Source organism: Dryobates pubescens, chromosome Z, assembly GCF_014839835.1.
Source record: "Dryobates pubescens isolate bDryPub1 chromosome Z, bDryPub1.pri, whole genome shotgun sequence".
NCBI lineage: Eukaryota > Metazoa > Chordata > Aves > Piciformes > Picidae > Dryobates > Dryobates pubescens.
This window is the reverse complement of record NC_071657.1, coordinates 7205543-7219717: the sequence shown is the minus strand read 5'-3', so window position 1 is coordinate 7219717 and position 14175 is coordinate 7205543.

Sequence of the window (14175 nt, the reverse complement as noted above, 5' to 3'; positions counted from 1 at the left end):
TACTGCTGTGTATATATATTGCTTTTGAATATACATACATCTAGATTTATTTTATTTTATTTTATTTTTTTACAAAATAACTCAGAGGTTTCTTCCAGCCTTGGTGAGTCTGTGATTCTGTGTGATTCTGTGATGAACAACTTGCTGAGGGTACACTCTATCCCATCATCCAGATTGTTAATAAAAGGGGGATACGAGAAAGCTGGGGAGGGAATTTTTAGGGTGTCAGGTAATGAGAGGACTAGGGGGAATGAAAAAAAAAAACCAAACTAGAAATGGGTAGATTCAGATTGGATGTTAGGAAGAGGTTCTTCCCCATGAGGGTGGTGAGACACTGGAACAGGTTGCACAGGGAGGTGGTGGAGGCCTCACTCCTGGAGGTTTTTAAGGCCAGGATAGATGTGGCTCTGAGCAACCTGCTGTAGTGTGAGGTGCCCCTGGCCATGGCAGGGGGGTTGGAACTTGATGATCCTTGAGGTCCCTTCCAACCCTAACAATTCTATGATTCTAAACAGGACTGGATTCAGTCCTGATTGACTGAAGCTCCTTGATAGGTGGTGGCCTCTAACTAGACTTTTGCAACTGATCACTCTCTCTGGGCCTTGTCATTTAGCCAGTTTTCACAACTTGCTCATGCAGCCTGTTCATCAGCATCTTCCTTATGAGGCTTTTATGGGAGACAGTGTCAGAAGCCTTACTGAAAACCAAGTAAATAATATCCACTGATCTCCCCTTGTCTACCACACCAGCCACTTCATCATAAAATTTTATCAAGTGGATTATGCACAGGTTTGTGGAGAAGAAACTGGAAGTCCTGGTAGACTAATTAGCCATGAGCCAGCAGTGTGTATGCCCAAGTTTAAGAAAGAGAGAGAGCTACTGAAGAGAGTCCAATGGAGGCCACAGAGGTGATGAGGGTACTGGGGGAGGAAAGGCTGAGAACGGGTTGTTAACCTGGAGAAGACTGAGAAGGCATCTTACCAATGCTTACAAATGTCTAAAGGGTGAGTGTTAAGAGACAGTCAGATGTTTTTCAGTGGTGTCCAGTGACAGGATAAAGGGAAATGGACATAAATTAGAGTGTAGGAAGTTCAGTCTAAACATAATGACAAGCTTCTTTCTTGTGAGGGTGTTGAAGCAGACTGTTATGAAATCTCCATCTATGGAGACTTCTAAAGGCCACTTGGACATGACTGTCCACAACCTGATCAAGGTGAACCTGCTTTAGCAGGTGGATTGGACTACATGATGTCCAGAGGTTCCTTTCAACCCCTACCAATCTGTAATACTGTGACTTCCGCTTGATGAAAACATGCTGGCTACTTCTGATACTTCTACTACTTGTCTGCCTAGAAATGGTTTTAAGGAATAGCTGTTCCATTAACTCCCCAGAGACTGAGCTCTGGGGCTGGCTGACCCCTCTAGGTGTCCTGGGTGCTCCTTCTTAACCTTGAAGATAACAATGACATTTTCTTTCCTCTAGTCTTTGGGCATTTTGTCTACAGAGGCACCGTGATCAATAAAAGATTATCAAAAATGGCCTTGGAATGACATTTCTCAACTCCTTCAGAATTTATGGGTGCATCTTATCAGGGCCCATCAATTTATGCATGTGCAGTTTATTTAAATATGATCTGACTTGATCCTCTTCCTCCAAGGATACATCTATCTTGCTCCAACTTTTTCCTTTGGGTCTAGTTTGTTGGAGTTTTTTAAATTTTGGTTTTACTTTTCATTTGGGGAGAGGAAGGGGAGTTGATAAAAGCTTTCTGTTTAATAGCAACTTTCAAGCCACATCTTTATACAAATGCAGAAACCCTCCTCTTCGTGTGATTTAACAATGCACCCCAAGGCTGACGATATCCGCAATACTCATCCCAGTCTCATGAACATCAGAGTAACAATTATGTGGTCTCATGTAAATGCAAGATCCAGACTTCTACACTCTGTGGATTTACAGCTGCAGTACAGCAACAATTTGGTTATTTCTGTACTATGCTTCATTGCATGGTAGAGACCATGCCCTTAGGCAGCAAAAGGTAAGATGCACTTACTGGAGTATGTTTAAATAGTACGTTCTGCCCGATTGTTGTGAGTCAGATATTTTGTCTTCTTACATACATACATACAGAATTAACCAGGTTGGAAAAGACCTTCAAGACCACCAAGTCCAAACCACTGCTTAGATATGTGGCTAAAACACAAACTGAAATTTCAGAGCAAAACAAGACAGAACTCTCTTATCTTTATGACCTTCTGCTTTTTTTCTTCTCCACACCTAAAGTAATTTTGTCATTAGCCATTCATTTCAAATATTAATAGAGACATGGTGTGTTGGTTCAAAAATCTGAGAAGCTGATACTTCAAAAAATTCAGCAGTGTATATAAAAACACCCAAACACACAACCGAGCAGAAATGTTTGTAAAAATTTGGAGAAGTAAGTCTTAACATTCTTGAGTGGATTTCAGAGATGAACAAACAAGACACTGTACTTCATATGGAAAATTTATTCATTATAACTCTATGATTTCTTTTCCTTCCTTCCTTCCTTCCTTCCTTCCATTCTTTCTTTCTTTCTTCCATTCTTTCTCTTTCTTTCTTTCTTTCTTTCTTTCTTTCTTTCTTTCTTTCTTTCTTTCTTTCTTTCTTTCTTTCTTTCTTTCTTTCTCTCTTTCTTTCTCTCTTTCTTTCTCTCTTTCTTTCTTTATTTCTTTCTTTCTTTCTTTCTTTCTTTCTTTCTTTCTTTCTTTCTTTCTTTCTCTCTTTCTTTCTCTCTTTCTTTCTTTCTCTTTTTCTTTCTTTCTTTCTTTCTTTCTTTCTTTCTTTCTTTCTTTCTTTCTTTCTTTCTTTCTTTCTTTCTTTCTTTCTTTCTTTCTTTCTTTCTTTCTTTCTTTCTTTCTTTCTTTCTTTTCTTTTTCTTTCTTTCTTTCCTTTTTTCCCCTCCCTCATTATTATTATCTGACAGCATACAAAACTATGCTAACACTTAAGATTGCTAATAGAATACATAGAATAGAATACATAGAATAAACCAGGTTGGAAGAGACCTTCAAGATCATCGCGTCCAACCCATCAACCAATCCAACACCACCTAAACAACTAACCCATGGCACCAAGCACCCCATCAAGTCTTCTCCTGAAAACCTCCAATGACAGCGACTCCACCACCTCCCCCAGCAGCCCATTCCAATGGGCAATCAACCTAGTTATGGTTTTTTTAAATTCCTAGTTTTGTTCAACAGTGTGAATTAAATTATGCAAGGGAAGACCTTCGACTTAAAGGTCTTTCCAAATGTCATTTAAGTCCATACTTTGTGATTCAGGTAGCTGAGCAGTGTTTCTACTCAACTATTATTCTTTGTTTACTCTGCTCATTTGCGAAAAAAATCCCACACTGCTGGGAATAGAGAGTTTTATGCAAGTTAAACTACAAATTTGATCAGAGACTTTAAAAAAACAGCGTAGAAATTTAGCAGCAAAACATCATCATTTAGTGAACATTTTTACTGTAGTGTTATGTTTGGGTTTGATTTGCTTTTGGAGGTATCTGTGGAGACAGTTCATAAGAAGACTGACTCTGTCATGTGTTGTCTGGGTTTTCTGTAGGAGACTGTTCACGTTTCTATCAAATGTAAAATTGCCCCAGGTTTGCATCCAAAGGTCTAATTAAGACACAGTAATTCCCAGTTTTACCCATGCCTCAGTATAGCAATCTTCACAGTATGAGTTCATGACTAGCCAGGATGCAGCAGTGACTGCATTTTTTCTCTAAATGGTCTCATCCTGGTGTTTTCAGAACCAAAATAAAGTAGGAAATTTTTATTTGTATTGTCACAACCATGAAATACAATTTGTATTCCATAATTGCTGCCTTAAAAGTGCAAATACAGAATTGCAGAACTATTTTTTCATCTGTTGCAGAATATATGCGCTTGTCTGGGTCTGGAACTCTGTAAAAATTAATTTTAAGCATTGAGCTTATTTGTGTTTTGGATGGGGAAAAAATAAATACCATTGTGTCCACAGTATCCAGCAACTGTCAGCAGGGCAAATCTTCACATCCATTTTAGGAGAAGTTACCTCTTCATTTTTCACTTTAGCCATGGAACATTGAAATACACTCCCAAACATTTTACCCTTTCATTGGAAGCATTTTACTTCTGGAATATTTTACTATAGAATTAATTTGCACATTAGTTCTATGTATTTAGAATTACTTCCCACAAAATGTGTCTTTGTATTAACATAATCAAACGAATAAATAAAATAAAATAAATTGAAATATGTGCCAACAGCTACAAAACAAAATTGACCTGTATTTGATGATTGGTTTAAATTCCTACTGACTTGGCAATTAAGACAATGAATTTTAGAAACACTGATTAATTATATTTTTTTTTCCCTCCAGTTTCTTTAGTGATTTTACTGAATTTCTCAGTAAAATAATATGTTGTTTTGTTTGTTGTACTTTGGGAACTAAAATAAGGTACAAGGCCTGCACTTGTAGGTTGCGGTCTCTGCTTGGTACCTCTGGCCTAGTTTAGACTCAAGTTTGTAAGACTACATAAAACTATAGATCGCCACCTTGAAAAAAAATTGTTGAGTATACCCTGTTTTGTGGGATCTTGCTGCATTTTTGCTATAAATTTGCCTAAGAAAGTTTCATTCAAAATCAGTACCTCTTCTACAAACAACTGTTTTTTTCACAGTTAACAAATCAGAGACCTAATTAGAAGAGCTATTTACATTGTAGATGGTATGTACTGAAGACAAGTTACATAAAAACTGTAAAGTAAAAAAAAAAATTACATTAAAAAAATCAAATAGGGAAAGAGCAAGGTACCAGTGTAATTAAAGTACTAGTAGGTAGACATAAATATTGGATGTCATTAGGGGCAGAGGTAACAAAAGATTAATTATTTGTTTTCTGTGCTCTACAGTAGTTTTAAGTGCAGTCCGGCCTGTTTTATATTTTCACACTAATTTTCTTATTGAAAAATGTTTCTTGGGAATATGTTAATATTTTTGTTCCTTTTTACAGGAAAGATAGAAGAGACAAAGGAAACCCAGTAGACAAAATGAAGCATAATGTATGGTAAAAATAGGCCTAACACACATATTTATATGAATGCTGAAATAAGGTTGTTCAAATACTATTTTCTTGATAACTTAGGTTAAAGTTTTATTTATATGTGTGTGCATGTAAATAACATATGAATAAAACATGCAGCATTATCATCATCATCCTACAAAAACTGCTATGATGGGATCTGAATTTTATCCAGTTATTTTTACCCTTTTTTAAAACAAGATATAAAATCCCTATTTATCACAAGTTCAAACTGCCATTAGACAACAGTTCTCAGTACTGTAAAAATGGGAAAGTGTGGTATATAGCAGCAACAAACACAGTTTAGAGTATTAGATTTTATTATCCCATTTTATCATACTGAATTAGTATACTGTTACAATTAGGTCTTTGCTTTTCCTAATAGGAAAGGTCATGATGTAATTACACCTTCAGTCTGTGTTAGTGAACACATATAAATTCAGAAATCTAATTAACTTGTTTTATAAGACAGAAATCAGATAATGTGGAAAATTTGGAAGTTAATATGATTTGATTGCTGGGGGGAGGAAAATTAATTTAAAAGGGAATGGGAGAAAACAAGGAAAAAAGAAAGGACTCACTCAGAAGGAAGGAATTAGGAAGGAAGGAAGGAGGGAAGGAAGGAAGGAAGGAAGGAAAGGAAGGAAAGGAAGGAAGGAAGGAAGGAAGGAAGGAAGGAAGGAAGGAAGGAAGGAAGGAAAGGAAGGAAGGAAAGAAGGAAGGAAAAGGCACACAAAAATCAAAACTGTCATTGTGAATAGATACTCCTATCAAGTTCCACTGAAGGAAGATAATTTTTTTCATACATGATGCCAAAAGGTAGAAGAGAACATTGTTCAGCCTAAGAGCGTAAACTGTAGTTTTTCTAACCTTTTAAGGTAGATGAGTGGTCAGATAAATTAAAATGACAGCTAATGAGGACATATAATCTTCTTAAGGGTTTTCAATAATTTATCATCCAAGAATTAAGTCAGCTCTTGAATTTTTTTAAGGCTTGTGAGACCAAAATGAAAAATCTTATCAGGTATATGGTCTGCTAAAATTTCTGGTGCTTTGATTTCTAGCAGAAGTCTATACTAAAAGTTAGGAGACACAGAAACACAAACAAAACTAGCCAAGCAAAACAAAACATACAAGAACCAACCAACCACAAAGAAAGTGGGAAAAATTTATTCCAGTCATGTTTTGTGGGAAAAAAGCAACAACAAACCATCCCCAAACCTTCCAGCTATGTGTAAAAATGCTCATTTTCAAGGACTGAAAAAGGGAAGACAATGTCTTGGAGAAACTTATTGCTTGTGCTTGCCATTGTTTTGTTTCTATTCTTCAGGAAAGGCAGAGTACCTAATTAAAAGGTGAAAGAAAGGATGATATTTTTTTGCTACAGGACAAGAAAGAAACAAACTTTTTGCTACATAGTGCATCTAGGAACTATCAGCTCTGCTGAGTGGGTAACAACAGCTGAATATGCAACCATAAGGTAAGGTAAGAATCTTGTTTCACTGTCCCATGCAAGTTGGCATAGTACAGTAATGCAGTTGAACTTTATAATGATGCACATGAGTTACCATTTTTGCATTGACAGCCAGCCTGGGACACAGGCTTTTTCTACAATCCTGTTTGCATTCCACCCCCACCCCACCCCCCCGCTCTTTTTCTTTCAATATGCATTGTTGAAAATGATATTTCAAAGTGAGTATGACAAAGACTCTAGAAAATCAAAGGCAAAAGTATACAAATAATTGGTAGGTTATTAAAAAAATTATTAAATAATGACGTCATGTTAACTGGTTTTTACCAGACCAGTTGTTCATTAAAAAGTATATTTTTAAAAAAATTATAACAGTCCCAGGAGACTCCCAACCCTACAAGTAGAGGAACACATGTAGTCACCAGCACCAGCTCCTGCAGGTACTTCCCACATCTGAGGCGCCACTACCAGGGGTAGGTGACACCCTGTGGGATGCGATGGAAGAGGATTTTGTGATTGCACAGGGCTTATTACACCATATTTTGGGAAGGAGCCAGAGGTGGAGGAAGGGAGGGATCTAGATAATTTAAGGAGAAACAAGTGCAGGAAAGGAGAGGTATGAATGGGTGAAAAGGCCTTGTTTAAAATTACTGAAGCTCAAGGACAGCTACTTGGCAGACTGAATATCTGAGCCCAGCTGCTGGAGGGATCTGCCTGGCATACATGTAGCCATCTACTCATGTAACCTCCAATAACAGCTATCCATCCTGCTCAGCAAAAAGGGGAAGCAGTATGAGGCCATTGGTGCTGTTTGTGTTTGTGTGAGGGCTATACATTTCTGCTTACATTAATCTACATGTGTGGTCATGTGTGCACATGCATGTAGGTATATATGTGTATAGCACTAGAGTTGGCAGGGCTCATTGGGAGGGCTTTAAATGGGGTTTGAAGGGGTGGGTAGTGAAACTAGTCTCTCCAGAGAGGAAAGAGAGTCACATAAACTAGAGTTAGTTGAGAAATCATCAGCCCAGCTGAAATGCATGTACACCAATGCATGCAGTATGGGTAACAAACAAGAGAAACTGGAAGTCTTGGTTCACCAGGAAAACTGTGATGTAGTTGCCATTACAGAAACATGGTGGGGCAATTCACATAATTGGACTACTGCACTGGATGGTTACAAGCTCTTTAGGTGAGACAGGTGAGGGAGAAGAGGAGGGGTGGCCCTGTATGTAGGGAATCTCTTGATGCCACAGAACTTGAGGTAGAGGATGAAAGGATTGAGTGCCGGTCAGTTAAAGTCCCAGCTGAACTGAGGAAGTCTGGTCTGGACAATTGGTTAGCGAGGTGGACTGTGAATTGGTTGAAGGAAAGAAGGCAGAGAGTTTTGGTCAGTGGGATAGAGCCTTGTTGGAGGCCTGCATCTAGTGCAGTCCCTCACGGGTTGTTACTGGGACCAGTACAACCTGGATAAGTGAACAGACTGCAGTGTCAGCAAGTCTGATGGGAGGAGTGGCTGATGCACCTGAAGACTGTGCTGCTATTCAGGGGGACCTAGATAGACTGGAGAGTTGGGAGAAGTGTAGTTAAATGCAACAAGAGCAAGTCTTGCCTGTGGGAAAGAACGACCCCGTGGGCCAATGTAGTTTGGGGGCTGATCTGATAGAGAGCAGCGTAGGGGAAAGGTACCTTGGAGTCCTGGGATAAAACAGGATGACCATGAACCAGCAATGTGTCTTTGTGGCCAAGAAGGCCAATGGCATTTTGGGCAGTATTAGAAGTGCGTCTAGTAGGTCAAGAGAAGTTGTCATCCTGCTCTATTCTGGCCTGGTGAGACTGCATCTGGAATGTTGTGCCCAGTTCTGGGCTCCGTAGTTCAAAAAGAGCCTCAGGGAACTGCTTGAAAGAGTCCACCACAGAACCACAAAGATGATTAAAGGAGTGGAACATCTCTTTTAAGAGGAAAGGTCGAGGGAGCTGGTGCTCATTAGCTTGGAGAAGAGGAGGCTGAGGGGTTATGAATATGTGAAAGGCAAGTCTTGAGAGGATGGAGCCAGGCTTTTCTCAGTGATGTCCAATGATAGGACAAGGGGCAATGGGTAAAATGATAGGACAAGGGGCAATGGGTAAAAGCTGGAACATAGGAGGTCCTTATGTAGACATAAGGAGAAACCTTTGTACTGTGAGGATGGCAGAACACTGGAGTGGATTGCCCAGAGAGGTTGCAGAGCCTCCTTCTCTGAAGACATTCAGAACCCACCTGGATGTGTTCCTGTGTGACCTACTTTAGGTGATCCTGCTCTGGCAGGGGGTTTGGACTAGATGATCTTTTGAAGGCCCTTCCAACCCCTAACATTCTGTGATTCTGCAATTCTGTGACTTTTGGCAACTCCATAGCCAAAAGGAGCTGTGAACATAGGTGAATGAGATGTGGATGTGCCTTCTCCTCCCATACTGTTGCAGTGACAAGGATGGGGAACCTGCTAACACCTGCAGTCACTGGCACTAGGCGCAATGGGAGTCCAGGACAGTCCTAAACGCAGTGCAGTGACAGCTACAATAGCATTGGATCTGTTTTGTAACACCTCTGTAATATGGTGGTTAAGCTGTGTGCCACTAGCATGACATAACTGGCTGATTTTAAGCAGGACAGCTGTAGGAAAATGAGCAGAAAATGAAGCAATGACTCCAGAAGAGACCCTTCTGGGTGGGCTGAGTAGGTCTTGTATAGGAACAGAAGTACCATTTCACCTTCATGTTATATGTTGATTTCATGAGGAACCTTCTGAGCTTATTTTAGAGGAGAAGAAAACCTGAGAAGAATCCTTAGTAAAGCTTAGAAGAGGAACAGGAGAAGGATTTAAATCCTGTTTCCCAGGAAAAGCAGACTTTGAAAAGTATTCATTCTGACAATAGAGGAGTTTGAAGAAACCGAGTCACATTAGGGTGGTTGTAATAGGATATCAAGATCAGATTCCATTCTGAACAGAGGGCAAGATTGAAAAATATGGAAAGAACATTGTTTATTCTTATTAAATATTGATTTGGTTTATGAGGGCTGTCTAGTCTATCAGAGATGGGGCAGTTATAACTCCAGAGTAAGCACAGTGGGTTGAGATTGGAGGGTACTGCTGGGTCAGCCTGTGAGCCTGTTAAACCTGGGATAAACCAGTGGGATCTCTGACACCTCAGGGGCCTCAGCCACAGAGGTAATGGCAATTAGCCAGTTCTACAAACTCAGCTGTTCTTTCTGGAGAAATCTAATGAAAGGGTAAATAGACATTAAAGATTAATCACTTTACTGAAGACTTAATTAATGTAACAAAGAAAGGATGTAAACATCATTCCTTGTAAGACCAAGCAAGATATTATTTGGGATTTCATTATCCAGAACTCCAACAGACAATGTGTATTATCTCGATCATTCACATTAGAAATAGCAACACAAGTAATGATACACAGCCTGCTAACCTTTTTCCAACTTGCTTTTCACAGTGTGTTTACCTATATATTGCTGTGTGCACTGTAGCAGAACCATAGATTGGCATCCTGCTAGGTTCTTGTGCAAATTTGATTCATTATGTGGGTTGACTATGGGGTTTGGTGGCTTCTCAGCCTCTAGAAAAAAAGAAGAGAGAGACTAGCAGTCACTCTTATCCAGGCAAGTTAGATAAAACTGGGTTGCAAAATGTCAAATTGAAATATATACTCATAAAAAGTGGCAGTGGCATAGAAAGGACAACTTTGTGCCCACATTTGACATTTTCCCTTTCCTTGGAAAGTCAATTTTCCATGTCATTTACTATCTCCTCCCTATTGTGTGAACTTAAAAATAAGTTAATTTCTTTCATGTACCTTGTTATTCTCATCCTTTTGACTTTCAGGGAAATGGTATTTTCACAGTGAAAGGAACTGTATTTATTCATGTATACCTTTCTCCATTTATTTTTCCAGTAAAAAAGAAGCTTACATGTGAAAAATCTCTGCATGCCTGAAAACAGCTGTGTGCTGTAATAGATTACTTGGGAGGCTGTGAGGACTTCACTAGTGGAGGATATGAAACCCTGATTGCTAAGAATGGAAGGACCCTAAGTTTGGCATTGAAATTCTCAAGCTGCTGTTGTTGAAGCAAGGCAAATACAGCTTTTTTGGAAGCATAAAAAGTTTTGTCTGTACCTTTTCAGGGTATATTTTGCATGTTGTAACACTTTGACCTTTAGAAAGATAGTATTAAATCTTAGTTAAGAGATATGAGCTAACACTAATCATGGCTAAGCTTTGTGTCCCAAGAGTATCTGATTTTGTAACATCAAATGCCACATTTCTAATCATGCTGTAAAATTCAATATTTTTGTTTACAATTTCATTCCCTGGTTTCCTTCAACACATTAATCCTTGCATTTCCTTTAAATATTTGGTCTTTATTTTTCATATATCAGAGCATGTTGCTATAGAATGATGCAAAATGGGTAAAATAGGTAAAATACTAGTCACTTTTAGGACTTTAAAAACCCAGTGATATAAAGTGATGTGTGGTCACTAAATCTGCATCTGTCACAGCCATTCTAATAATTTAACTACCTATTTCTAAAATAGTAATAATGATCAGGGCAGATTACAATGAATAGTAAAGCCAAGAAAACAAATGTGTCTCTTACAAGAGGTATAAATCTTATTGTGCCCAAGACCAGAAATGTTTCATACAGTTTGACTACATGTCACTATTATAGGAGTATTAGCCTGTGTAAATGAATTCTAAAATGGTGCTACTTCATCTGGGTCATTCAGTAAATATTTGCATTTCCTTCCTGTATTTTAGGACACCGTTCCAGATAGGATCCTCTTAGTGATGATCAAGAGTCACAGCTGCACAGCAATTCCTGATTTTGCTTGAAAAGAACAGTAAAACAAAAATGTTGAACTGATACTAAATAAATCCTTGACATGGCAGGTGAGAGGTAAGGACTCTTGAGGTGTACAGAAGTCATAATATTATAATTTTAAAAGTTATCACAGTATCACAGTAACTAAGGTTGGAAGAGACCCCAAGGATCATCAAGTCCAACCTGTTCCAACAGACCTCACAACTAGATCATAGCACCAAGCGCCACGTCCAATCTCCCCTTGAACACCTCCAGGGACGGCGACTCCACCACCTCCCTGGGCAGCCCATTCCAATGACGAATGACTCGCTCAGTGAAGAACTTTTTCCTCACCTCGAGTCTAAACCTCCCCTGACACAACTTGAGACTGTGTCCCCTTGTTCTGGTGCTGGTTGCCTGGGAGAAGAGACCAACCCCCACCTGGCTACAACCACCCTTCAGGTAGTTGTAGAGGGCAATGAGGTCGCCTCTGATCCTTCTCTTCTCCAGGCTAAACAATCCCAGCTCCCTCAGCCTCTCCTCATAGGGCTTGTGCTCAAGGCCTCTCACCAGCCTTGTTGCCCTTCTCTGGACACGTTCAAGTGTCTCGATGTCCTTCCTAAACTGAGGGGCCCAGAACTGGACACAGTACTCAAGGTGTGGCCTAACCAATGCAGAGTACAGGGGCACAATGACCTCCCTGCTCCTGCTGGCCACACTATTCCTAATACAGGCCAGGATGCCATTGGCCTTCTTGGCCACCTGGGCACACTGCTGGCTCATGTTTAGGCGGGTGTCAATCAGCACCCCCAGGTCCCTCTCCGTTTGGCAGCTCTCCAGCCACTCTGACCCCAGCCTGTAGCTCTGCATGGGGTTGCCGTGGCCAAAGTGCAGCACCCGGCACTTAGACTTATTAAATGCCATCCCATTGGACTCTGCCCATCTGTCCAGTCGGTCAAGGTCCCTCTGCAGAGCCTTTCTACCCTCTAACTGACTAACATCTGTTCCCAACTTGGTGTCATCTGCAAACTTGCTGATGACTGACTCAACCCCCTCATCCAGATCATCAATGAAGATGTTAAAGAGGATGGGGCCCAGCACTGATCCCTGGGGGACGCCACTGGTGACTGGCCGCCAGCCGGATGTGGCACCATTCACCACCACTCTCTGGGCTCGGCCCTCCAGCCAGTTCCTAACCCAGCAGAGAGTGTTGTGGTCCAAACCACGAGCTGACAGCTTAGCCAGCAGTTTACTGTGGGGGACGGTGTCAAAGGCCTTGCTGAAGTCCAGATAGACTACATCCACAGGCCTCCCCACATCCACCAGACGGGTCACCTGATCATAGAAGGAGATCAGGTTGGAGAGGCAGGACCTGCCCTTCCTAAATCCATGTTGGCTGGACCTGAGCCCTTGGCCATCCTTCAGGTGCGCAGTTATTGCCGCCAGGATAATCTGTTCCATCACTTTCCCTGGCACTGAGGTCAGGCTGACTGGTCTGTAGTTTCCAGGTTCCTCCATCCGTCCCTTCTTGTGGATGGGGACCACATTGGCCAGTTTCCAGTCACCTGGGACCTCCCCAGTGAGCCAGGACTGGAGGAAAATGATGGAGAGCGGCTTGGCCAGCTCATCTGCCAGCTCTCTCAGCACCCTAGGATGGATCCCATCCGGTCCCATGGACTTATGGGTGTCCAAGTGGCTCAGCAGGTCCCGGACTAATTCCTCATGGATTTCTGGGGCATTACACTGCTCCCCGACCCTATTACCCAGCTCAGGAGGCCACTCATCCTGGACTCCTACCTTGCTGTTAAACATTGAGGCAAAGAAGGCGTTCAGGACCTCAGCCTTTTCCTCGTCTTTGGTCACCATGTTCCCCTCCAGGTCCAGTAAGGAGTGGAGGTTCTTCTTGCCCTTCTTTTTAGCATTGATATATTTGTAAAATTGCTTTTTATTATCTTTCACAGAGGTGGCCAGCTTCAGTTCCAACTGGGCCTTTGCCTCTCTAATTTTATTCCTACATAATCTAACCACTTCCTTAAACATACCTCGAGAAGCCTTCCCCTCCTTCCAAAGGTGATACAGCCTCTTTTTTTCCCTTAAATCCTTCAGGAGCTGCTTGTCCATCCAGGCCGGTCGCCTTCCCCGCCGGCTCATCTTTCGGCACATGGGAACCGCCAGTTCCTGTGCCTTCAAGAGCTCCTGTTTGAAGTAGGTCCAACCCTCCTGGACCCCTCGGTTCATGAGGGTTGGTACCCAGGGAACTTTACAAATAAGTTTCTTAAAGAGGCTGAAGTTTGCCCTCCGGAAGTCCAAGGTGAAGGTTCTGTTGGTACTCCTCCCTATCTCCCTGCATATTGAAAACTGCACTATCTCGTGGTCACTGCACCCTAGGCAGCCTCCCACGGTCACATCTCCCACTAGCCCTTCCCTATTGGAGAGCAGCAAGTCAAGCAGAGCCTGTCCCCTGGTAGGCTCACTTAACAGCTGCGTCAGTGTGCTGGGTTGAGGCAGCCCCCTCTCTCCCCACCACGGGCAGGAATAAAACACTCAGACAAACGGATTGCAAAAGTGATGAAAGTTTAAATAGAAAGCAGTGAAATGTTACAGAAAACCCAAAGCGCAGTGACAAAGAGAGATCCCAAAAGCAAACCCAGAGGCATCCCATTCCCACCTGAGGGTACACCCGAGACCCTCAGGGCTCCTTCTTCCCCCTCCCTCTGCTGGGCTAGTCTCA